At 32.4% G+C, this 12735-nt stretch overlaps 1 pseudogene; it reads left to right on the forward strand.

Moving 5' to 3' along the window:
• The first annotated feature begins 5846 nt into the window (after window positions 1-5846).
• The window catches only part of LOC107876744, a 13273-nt pseudogene continuing 6384 nt past the window's right edge, over window positions 5847-12735 (forward strand).

Raw genomic sequence — 12735 nt, forward strand, 5'->3', positions numbered from 1 at the left:
GCATTATGGAGTTGTACCAGCAACATTGTATGATGGTACCAACATTTAGACTATTTTGTCTTATATGAAAGGGTATTTGAGTAATTATGAAGAGTTTTTGCTAAATATAATCTAACAATAATCAACAATACATACAAAATATATATGGTAACTATTCTTTCCACGTGTTGTAGTTTAGCCAGCTATGCTTTTATGGAGTGGAGTGTTGGCCGGTTAAGAATTCTCATATCCAAAAGTTAAAGATGGCGGATAAAATACGGAAAGTGAAGTTGAGATGGTTTGGTCATATGATGAGGAGGGGCACGGATGCCTCAGTTCGTAGGTGTGAGAGGTTGGCCTTGGATGGTTTCAAGCGGGGTAGGGGTAGACCGAAGAGATACTGGAGGAAAGTAATTAAACGTGACTTGGAGCGATTACAACTGACTTAGGACATGACCCTGGATAGGAAGGTATGGAGGAAAAATATTAGGGTAGAGGGCTAATGTGGGTGAATGAGTCGTAGTCAGTAGATAGGAGGGCCTCTGTGTCATTTGTTTGAAAATGTACAATTTTGTGTGGATGTCGTACCTATGTTATTTTTATCGTGTTTCATACTTTTGATGTTTTATAAACTGTCCTTTGTCTTGAGCCGGGGGTTTATCGAAAACAGTCTCTCTACCTCCTTAGAGGTAGTGGTATGGACTGCGTAAACTCTACCCTCTCCAGACCCCACGATGTGGGAATTTACTGGATTTGTTGTTGTTGTTGTTGTTGTTGTGTTCCGTTCCTTTGCCTTTAATGACTTACCAAAAATTTACTTCCTCTTTCTTTACCACAAAAGAAAAGACCTCCGAAAAAAATTGAAAGAAAATAGGGCCTAAAAAAATCGGGGATTTAGATTGATTTTTACTTCCTTACTTGTGGTAAGTGCTTCCTTTTTTATTTCTATTGGTGATGCTGAATTCTGTTCTTAACAAAGAAAATAATTTCGAAAAAAAGGGTGATTTTGATTGATTTTTGCTTGCTTAACTTATGCTAAGGAAAAAATTGGGCTTGTTGATTGATTTTTGCTTTCTTAACTTCTGCTAAATTCGTTATTTTGGACTTCTATTGGTGAATTCTTTTCTTAGCAAAAAAAATAGCTTTGAAAAAATTGGGGATTTTGATTGATTTTTGCTTCTTTAACTTCTGCTAAGGAATAAATTGGGAATTTTGATTGATTTTTGCTTCCTTAACTTCTGCTAAATTTGTTATTACATTCCTCAGAATAATCATAGGCCGTTAAACTCGGTGAGGTAAACTTCAAAGATACACCGTTCATAGGTGGTTGTACTACTCTCTAAGAATTTTAAAAGTACATCCCTTTTTGGGGAAAATTTTAACTTGCATCTTCAAGAAGGATAATCTCTTTTGACAGCTGAATCGTCACGGTAATGAAGTCTGTATATTTGGATTTATAAGTACCTAGAATAGATACATTTTTTTACTTTTGTTTGTGTTAAATTTTATCTACTTTCTCTTCTATTAGAAATTGTTATATCATTATCAAAACTAATGCCCTTAAAATGTTTGATATATGGCTGGAAAATTGACCAATTCTCTATCACCCCATTACTTATTCCGTGCTCCACACTGCTAGCTAACGATATGTATCTTCAATTGCAAATTCATGTTACCAGCTTAAATTAGTTTCCTCTAAAGAATTTTGGAGAATACAAAACTTTCAAAATAAAGCAAATTGTACTGTTTGCTTCAATAGTATTGAAAAGTTGTTGCAACAGGATTGCCGACAAGTAATTTAGATGGATTGCAAGAAGCTAAAAATTCCAAAGAACAACAGCGTCTCCATAGAAATATGCTACGGCATAATAGATATGCACAAATGACATTGAAAAAAAATAACTACTTCTGTCATAACAGCAAGCAAGAAGAGCTGAATCAAGAAAGCATAGGCTTTTGCAACAGTCAAATAATACAAGGTCGTTATCAGAAGTTGAAAATTATGATGAAAACTCAATTTTTGGCTCAATTCCCACTCTTCCCACGCTGAGAGATGAAGAGCAGACACCTAAATATTCTTTTACTCCCTCTTTGACATGTATATATGTATCTTAATACGTAAGTTGATGTATTAAGTACGTATATTGATGTACTATATTTACACAATTTTCTCTTCCACCACTTTGTAGTACATGAAAAACATGACCATTGCTCCAACTATACTTCCCCACCCAAACATTCAACTCAATTAGGCCAATAACTTGGAAAAAGTATCTAAAATCCCTTATCTCTACCTCTTGCGTATCACTACCATTCTATCGGTCATTACTAGATGAGAAAAAAGGCAATATGTTTCTTTGTAGTGTTTTGTTAACAGTTAATAAAAAAAGTGTATTGTGTAATAACCATGTGTGAAGATCTACCATAAAGTTCACATGAATATGTTAGTGATTAATTTTTTTTTATATTTTTTTACCATAAAGTTCACATGAATATGTTAGTGATTAAATTTTTTTTATATTTTTTTCTGTCTGTCTTGGTGACAATTTTAAGTTGTCTTAACCTTAAACAGTATAGTATATGGAACAACACCTCTCATAGAGGTACATTTACATGAGTAGTAAACTTAGTATGAACTTTGTATTAGTTATCCTTAACATGTGTAGTTATTCGACGAATAGTAATATTTTCAGCTTGTGAATATACCTCAACTGCTTCGACCAATTGGAGTGTTAATACACCGTTAATAAAGGAATTGTTTTCAACAAAACGTGTGGTGAAAAAATAAGAGTTATTGAGTACATGATCAACTATAAATAATTCCTCCAAGAATGTTGTGATAGTTCTACAGTTGTCATTTTTGTTAGGCCACTTTTCATTGTTCTTCCCGAAACAAAAATTTAAATTGGTATATTGTTCTTGTAACAGGAATGTCGACAAGCAATTTTGATGTACTCAAGGAAGCTAAAAATGTAAAAGAACAACAACGTCTGCATAGAAATATGCTACGGCGTAATAGATATTCGCAAATGGCACCGAAAAGAAAACAACTACTTCTATCATAACAACAAGCTAGAAGAGGTAAATAAAAAAAATGCAAACTTTTAGAATAGTCAAATAATATAATGTCGTTATCGAAAACTGACCGTCATAATGAAGACTCAAATTTCGACTCAATTTCCACTCCTCTATCACCTACAGATGAAGTTCAGAGACCTAAATATTATTTTACTCTCGCTTTGACATGTATACATATATCTTCACACGTAGATTGATGTACTACATTTATGCAACTTTCTCTTCGACCACTTTGTAGGACATGCTTCTACCATCACACAGATAACAACCCGCACCTCTATCTTTGAAGTAGGTAAGTCGAATGGAATCGAAGATTTGTAACTAATTTTATGCATGTTATGTCTCTGACTACTGACTTTGGAATACTAGGATCAACCTTACGGAGATGCGAAGCAAAAAGATTTCAATATGAACCACCCAAATTTTGTTGCGATAAAAGGTCAATTAAACTGACTTCTTTCCACATGCCAAAGGAATTACAAAATCTATTTCAAGGTAACACTGAAGAATGCAAACATTTTCGTACCTACAGTAGAACATACAATATATGTTTGCATTCACCTTTCTTGGAGTAAATTATGACAAAAACCTAGCCAAGAGAGATCATGGGATATATACATTTAGAGTGTAGGAATAAATATACCACTTTATTGAGGATTTAGTTCCTGCTAATCAAAGACCTAAAAATTTATAATTATATTTTTATGACAATGAAAATGATATAACAAACAGAATTGCTTTGCCAACAAATTTAAGTGAATTAATTGTGAAAAAGTTGATGGATATAATGAAAATTAATCCATATACTATCTTTCTAAAGTCTTTAGCAAACATTCCAAAATTATCGGAATTCTACATTGCGCTTAAATCAAACTCTGGTTTAGATCAACGAACGTACAATTTACAGACTGTATCTAAAATAGAGGCAATATGGATAGAAGAAGAATCAAATAACAAAGTTTCCACACCACATATTCGAATATACACCCACAAAGAAAATTCACAATTGATCAATTACTACTACGGATGATATGATCCATTACAATATCCATTGTTATTCCCTCAAGGTGAAAATGGATGGAATTCGAGTATTAAAAAGATGACACAAAGTTATGATATTTCAAATCACCAACTTTATTGTGAAAGTGAGCAACTACCAAGTGTAATAAACATGGATTCAATTGAAGGGCTACTTGACATTGAATCTGAAGTTCTGTCAAAGGGAAGCAAGAAGAGACAAAATGTGTCTTGTAGTGAATATTATTGCTATAAACTTCAAATAAGACAAAAAAAATGCAACTTTACATTCTGGAAGGGTGTTCCAGCAATATATAGTTGACCAATACATAAAACTTGAGACACAACGATTAGATTTCTTTTCATTTAATCAAAATCTATTTAGAATTGAAGTACTACAAGGAATTATTGATATATTAAGGCATGGAGAAAGAGATGCTTCAAATATTAAAAAAGGACGAATTTTACCTGCAAGTTTCATAGGAGGTCCAAGAGACATGCGTCATCGATATATGGATGCTATTGCTTTAGTACAAGAATTGGAGAAACCTGACATATTTTTGACAATGACTTGCAATCCTTCCTGGCCTGAAATACAAGAACATCTATTGACAACTAATGAAGTTCAAAATAAACCCGATTTAGTCAGTCGAGTTTTTAAAGAAAAAGTAGAAGAACTTAAAAAACATATATTAAAAAAGAACATATTTGGAAAAGTCGCAGCATTAATGTACACAATAAAGTTTCAAAAATGAGGTCTTCCCCATGCACATTTTCTTATTATACTTACAGACAAAGACAAATTATTATCACCAGAGGCTTATGATAAAATTGTTTGCGCTGAACTGTCTGATTGTAAAGATCAAGACTTATATGGTCTGCTAACTAAACATATGATTCATGGTCCTTGAGGATATTTAAATCCAATGTGTTCTTGCAAGAAAAGAAATACTTGCAAATTTAAATACCCTAAAGAACTTTCAGAACAAACAATGAAGGGAAAAAATTCATGCCCTATTTACAAAAGATGAAAAATAAAAACACCTATAGAACTTAAACAATACAAAATTGACAATACTTGGGTTGTACCTTACAATCCCTATTTGCTACGTAAATTTAGCTGTCATATTAATGTTGAAGTATGTTCAGGCATTAAGGTAGTCAAATACATCTATAAATGTATTCGTAAAGGACATGATAAAATTGCATTTCACTTATATAATGGTGACTCAAGTATAGAAGTAGACGAAATAAAAGCATACCAATCTGTCAGATGGGTTTCTCCTCTCGAGGCCGCATGATGTTTGTTTGCTTTCGCTATCAGTGAAATGACACCGACTGTATACCAACTTCAATTACATCTAAAAGGAAATCAATATGTATCTTTCAAAAGTAACCAAAGTGTTGATCAAATTTTGAATAATCCAATGATAAGGAAAACAATGTTAACTAAATTTTTTTAGATGAATAAAATCAATAAACATACTATGGAATTGAACTTATTGTATAAAGACTTTTCCCAAAATTTTGTGTGGTCAGCAACAGACAGAATGTGGTCACATCGACAATGACACAGTAATGTCATTGGTAGAATTGTCATATGTCATCCAACAGAAGGAGAATGATACTACCTTCGACTACTTTTGACAAATGTAAAGGGACCTAAATCATATGAAGATCTCCGATGAGTTAATGAAACATGCTATGATACATTCAGAGAAGCTGCAGAGAAAAGAGGCTTACTACATTCAAATAAAAGTTTAATAGAGTCTATGTACGAAGCTGCAGGCTATCAAATGCCTTACAACTTAAGAAGTCTATTTGCCACACTATTAGTCTACTGCAATCCTGTTAATCCAAAAGAGTTATGGAAAATATTTGAAGAGTCAATGTCTGAAGATTATGAGAAAATTCCTAATATGGCAACAAAAGATATTCGACATCCAGTTATAAATCATATTAACGAAGGTTTACAGTCAATGAGACACAACATAAAAGAATTCAACTTTGTTCCCAAAAATATTACACCTTCCAGAATAACTACAGAAACAAAAGATGTTCTCTTCAAAAGAAACATAATAGTAAGTGTAGAAGATCTACTATTATAGAAAAAGTTAAACATACACCAAAAAGTAGCATACAATACAATACTTGATAGAGTATATTCTAATAAATCAGGAGCTTTTATTGTTGACAGTCCAGGAGGAACTGGAAAAATATTTTTATATAGAGCTTTATTAGCAAATGTAAAATCAAAAGGATTTGTTGCCTTACCAACTCCCAGGTGTTGCAGATTCAATTCCCCCTGGAGGTTGAACGGCACACTCACGATTCAAAATTCCAATTAATATTGATAGCAACTTCACTTGCGACATTAGTAAACAGAGTCCATTAGCATCTCTGATTCGAGATTCAAAATTAATTATTTGGGATGCAGTATCAATGGCCAAAAATAAAATGATACAAGCTTTTAATATGCTTTTAAAGGACTTAACAGGTAAAACATGCCTATTTGGTAGAAAATTCATCATCTTTGGAGGAGACTTTAGACAAACACTACCCGTTGTTCGCAGTGAAAAAAGAGAAGACTTCGTACGTGAAAGCCTACTATATTGTGATATTTGGAATCAACTTCAAAAGTTATTCCTATCAGAAAACATGCGAGCAAAAAAAGATCCTACTTTCTGTGAATATCTAATGCGAATTGGAAATGGACAAGAACCAATCAACAACAACAATAAAATTCAAATTTCTCCAAATTTTATCATTCTTTTTACAAATGAGATAGAATTCCTAAATTAATTATTCAAAGAAACTTGCCCCAACATAAATACATTCTTCTCAGCTCCATGTTGTATGATGGCACGAGTTATTTTAACTACCAAAAATGACTTTGTTAATGAAATTAATGACATGCTAATACACCATCTTCCTAATAATGCTCAAGTTTATACTGCAATCGATGAAACTATAGAACCAGGTGACCAATGTCAATTTGAAGATTTTTTACACACCTTAAATTCTGCTAATTTACCCCATACAAGTTAACTTTGAAAAAAGATTGTCCAGTTATATTACTGCAAAATTTAAATCCTTCTGAAGTATTATGTAATGGAACATAATTAATATGTCATAATTTTAACAAACATATCATTAGTGCTACTATTGCTAGCGGCGGCTAAAAAAATATACATGTATTTATTTCAAAAATACCATTAATGACATCAACAGATGAAAATATGCCTGTTGCTTTTAAACGAACATAATTTTCAATTCAATTATATTTTGCGATGACAATAAATAAGTCTCAAGGTCAAACAATAGAATTTGTTAGAATTTAATTACGTGAACCAGTTTTCTCACATGGACAACTTTATATTGCTTTATCCAGAGCAAAAAATTCAAAAAACGACAAAATTTTAATACGACCGCCTACCATAGATGATACGAATGATCATTCTACATATAATATAGTGTACGAAGAAATTATACAAAAAGCATTCACATGAAAATATAACCTCTTCATCCTTTAGAAAAAACATCTGCAAAATTTAGTGTATGACCTCTACATCTCCTAAACTTTAGTTTATAGAAGTATATGACCTCTACCTCTCCTAAACTTTAGTTTATTCCATAATCTAATTCTTCCTGCTCTTTTAAAACTTTAAATTTTTTTTGATGAATACACGACCAGCCAAGGAAAGCTTATTTCTCATTTTGTTATATGTGAAGTTTAGTGTGTTGCTTAAATGTTAGTATAATATTTTCGATGCAGCAGCAACCAAGTGCCATTCATAACCAACAAGAAGATGCAATATGTAAAACCTTTTGATAATTTCAAGGTGTTGCACCTTTTGTGGTTCATAATGGCTTCACAGAAATGGTTGACTCTCCTGTTCTCCATCAATCTTCTTCAAAAATAGATCTGACAACTTTTACAAGTAAATAATATTTTTTGGGGTAGTATGTATGTGAATGAATTATAGATATACAACCAATATGTGAATGAATTATAGATATACAACCAAGGCTCTATATATAATATGTTATAGTGTGTCGAGTTGTACAATATTGTTAGTGAACTAAAGAAATATATTAGCTTTGTCAAGTTTACATATATTCACGAACAATAATAAAAATACATTGAAAGTTAGCTTCTGATTGTTTATTGCAAGCATTGGTTTTTACTTCACACACTTTATACCATCATTACTTGTAGAATTGATTTGGACAACCAATATGTAGTCCTCCTGACGCTTGGTTTGATGCGGTGGATTGTCTGTCCAATGATAATAACAAGAGTTTCAAGTATGACTATAAGTGGGCTGATGGTGTACAGATTAAGAAGCCTATTAAAGTTTCAGCTCCAAAATATGTTGAATATTTGATGCATTGGCTTGAAACTCAATCGGATGATGAATCTTTATTTCCTCAAAGGCTTGGCAAGTACTAATTATTGAAAAGAAATCTGGGATGTGCTTTAAAGTTTCTTTTCTACCAAAGTCTATAAAAGCTATATGGTAAAGGTTTACATATTCTCAATTATCAATATGATTTTCTTCATTGTCATATTGTTATAACGTTTAGTTTCTATTTTTTTATTCTTTATTATAACAATGTCATCATTAATGCAATTAAGTTGTCTCACTTGAACATTTTCAATCAATGTTGAAGTTCTATCTGGTTTCAATTACTATTACATTATGAAAAATGGGTTTGAACTATCATTTATGCTCAGTTTTATTTGTTTTGTTGCTGGCTTATGGAGTTTCTTGCCATTGAATCTGAGCATTACATTCATCAGCAGCCGAGTAAATGTAGATTTAGACATCATTTCTTGTAGCATGCTCAATTGAAGAGTTCTGAAAACGCATATTGTTTTCTTGAAAAGTAAAATTTACATTCCTCAATTGTAGGCTAAGCTGCAGGAATTTCTTGAAAGGAATCTGGACAAACACTTGGACTCTGATAAAGCAATTGCACTTGGCACTTTATTGTATACTGCTAATATAAGTGATGAAATCAAATTGATGGTTCAATATATGGATATATCCTATTGTGTGTTCTAACTGCAAATGTTCAGATCCATTATTCACAACAAGGATTTTGAAGTTTTACTAGCGTATGAAAGCGATGACTTCTCGACACCGTGGGCTTCTTCATTTACATTTGCTCAGTATGCAATATCAGGTCTTACTGATGCCATCGAGAAGTAATAATCATCAATATTTGGATCAAATGGTGCTTAGTGATCTATTATTCTGAGATTTGTACTTTTTTTTTAATTCGGTATGCATCACAGAATCTATCTGCTCCTGTCAAGGCTAATTTACATTTCTCCCTTACTAAAAGTGGAATAATTTCATTAGATCGAGCAGTAAGAGAGATGAGTTGAAGTAATCTAAAGCCAAATCCAGGTTTCTCCCAACTGAACAAAGATTATAGTTATACTCCATACCAATTACTTATACATTGTACAAAAGTTTGGGGAGCCAACTTTTGATACATCCTACTTATCAAAATGGAATGAATAAGTTGACATATACAAATCTATTCTCCTTAGGATGAATATACTGTAGAATACCAATATCATATTACTTTCTTTGTCTATGCGCGCAGTTCTACCAATTTTTTGCGTTTAAAGATAAAATTATTTGAGATTTTTGGTATACCTGAGAGTTGGTTGAAATAGAAAATCTGTTCTTAAAATTGAAAAGATTTGGACAATATTCTAAAACACAAACAAAACATATTAACATAACCAATTCGAAATGATGGTCAAATATTTAGTTTATTGAAACCTTGGTTGGATTACTGCAACAAAATATATAGAGAAATCATAAACAACACAATACACATTAATGTCAATCCTGTATTATCACCATCTATGTGTTAAACACACCTTAATTAAATATTGGTACCCTATTATACTTGAGCGATGATGATAGACTGAAGTAGGAAAATAGAATGATTGATAGCTGGGATGTGTTTTAATACACAGATGATGATAATTTAGGTAGAAAAAATAGAAAAGTACGTAGAGTGTGTTTGGTATGACTGAAGTCATTTTCTATGGAAAGTATTTTCCGATGTTCAGTTGGTGAATGAAAACTATTTTTCGTAAAGATTCATATAAATATTAGTTGGAGCATGTAATATGAAGTTATGTTATAGATAAGATAGTCGTAAAAGATTAAGTCATTTTCCCTCATTCGATTGAAAGTGTATTCCTTGAAAAATGACTTATGGTATAAGCAACCTTTTGTCATAGGTATGTGGAGGCAGTAATATATCTCCTGCTGTTGCTATTGAATATTGTACACCTCGGGTCATTGAGTCTTTGAAAAAGTATTATCTAAGCACCTGCAGTGCCCATGTTGATACAGGTAGGCATGCTTTTGCAAAAGTTGCTGCTGTATTTCTCTGGGTAGAGAACTCGACTTTTAAAAATTTTTCTTCTCAGGTAGCACAAGCATCCCTATGGAATTGGAACAATGTGTAGCTAATTTTGTTTGCAAGCCAACTACTATTATCACAGGCATGGGTTATGTAACAAATTCAGCCAAACTTCCTATTTTGATCGGAAAGGTACAAATAGTTTCTAAAAGTTATTCTTCATCTATTTATGGTTATATTTATCTTTTAATTTTGTCATTTACAGGGAGGTTTGATTATCAATAATTCTCTTAGCCACAACACTATAATAAATGGTGCTCGAGAATCTGAAGCTACTGTTCGTGTTTTTCAAAATAACAGTAAGTTTCTGCAAGTTGAGATTTATTATTTCAGATATATACAATGAGTTCATCTGATTTCTTATTAAATCCCTACTTTCCCCTCAATTATTTAGCACCTTATAACTTGGAGAAGATTTTGAGAGAACATATTATTGAGAGATAACCTAGAACTCACTGGCCGTGGAAGAAGATAATTGTTTCGCTTCTCAGTAATAGTGTTGGAAAAATCTTTGATCTCTCCAATGAATTCTTCTAAGCATCATGGAGGTTTACTTTTGTCATGCATAATGTCAGTTACTCATCTGTCGCCACATTTGAGTCGATGGTCCTTCGAAAACAGTCTCTCTACCTCCATGAGGTAATTCTCCTTTTTTGAGATTACTGCAGGATCTTCATTATTTTATTTTCATTTTACTTTCTGATCGCAGTCCTCCTTTGTTTGAACTAGCTTTTGGGTTTCAAATCTAGACCTAAAAAATAGCAGTTGTAATTTCTTTACTTCATTCATCTGGATGCTATAAGTTAACGGAAGATTAACAGCTGACATTGAGGTGCTTACATTCACTGCTGCGATAGAGACACATTAAAAACAAATCACACATGCCATTATAGAACATGCTCTTCTGATTTGCACCAGCAAAAATGTGTGCTTTCTAATCCTTCCCACTTTTCTTTGTTATATATGAATGATAACATGAGGTTATGGACCTTACATGCTCCCATTGTCTAAGCTATATGACAGTAATAGTAGAAGAAATTATCAAACTAATGGTTAAACAGGTAATTTGGATACTTTTAACGAACTACAATTGTAATAGAAGTTACAAAATTTGTATGTAAATGTAAATAAAAAGTGTGCAATTTTATGTTTTCTTTACATTCATTGTTTTAGAAATTTGAATCCACTATGAAATTCTTTTTGCTACTTTTGATATACTTTATGTTTTCTTTACATTCACTGATTTACCAATTTGAGTCCATTATGAAATCCTTTTTGTTGTACTAACATGGTTGTATTACTCAATATATTCTCAATCTGTATTTTTTAATATAATATATTCAGATTATAGTAACTGTGATATGAGTACGATCACGATCATGGACACTTTTTGAGTATTTTTAAAACCACGTAAAGAGTGCGCAAGTCTAAGTGTGAAGGAGACCCAAAACCGTCCCAAGCACACTCCATGGGCTGTTTTTTGGAGCCCTTTTCATTAAAGGGTCTTTTAGTCTTTTATTTTGTAATGTAATATAAATTGAACATTGTAGGGTTTTAGTTAGTAGTTTTTTATGAATGTTGAAGAAAGAACACTCCTCTTAGAGAGAGAGAGAGAGAGAGTCCACAATCGAAACTAGGGCATAGCATAAGGGTGAATTCTCTTGTGTGTTGCATTTTGCTTGATACGTTGGTGCTTGGGTAGTGGACGCCTCTCTTGTATCAATTGTAAGAGTTAGGTGTTTGTTTTGTGAAGTGTTAAAGGTCCAAGAGTGGAATATGCTCTTGGGTTGTTAAGACTACATCAACACTTGTCTAATTATCTATCTTATTTTTTGTTTTTGTTTTGGCTTCTTGTGTTGTTAATGTAACCCGTTTGTTCTTGTTGCTATTGTAATATTGTGGAGCTTCAACTTGTGTTGCTAAACTTGTTGTTGGCTGGCTGTTTTGATGTATTAACACCTTGTATCCTCTTCTTTCTTGTTCTAGATAGTGAATCTGAGAGAGGTCCCCATTTGGTCCTCGGATCCTTAAGATTGGGGACTGATTTGGTGTGTGTTTTGTGTCTTCCGTTGTCTTTCTTGTATCATTTGGTATCAAAGCAAGATATGATTTTGGTCCAACAAAATCAATCTTGGGATTGTTATCTTGAAAATAAAAAAAAAGTGAAAAAGAAGAAAAAAGAAAAAAGTTACTATTCACGTTTTT

This window comes from Capsicum annuum, chromosome 7, assembly GCF_002878395.1.
Source record: "Capsicum annuum cultivar UCD-10X-F1 chromosome 7, UCD10Xv1.1, whole genome shotgun sequence".
Lineage (NCBI taxonomy): Eukaryota > Viridiplantae > Streptophyta > Magnoliopsida > Solanales > Solanaceae > Capsicum > Capsicum annuum.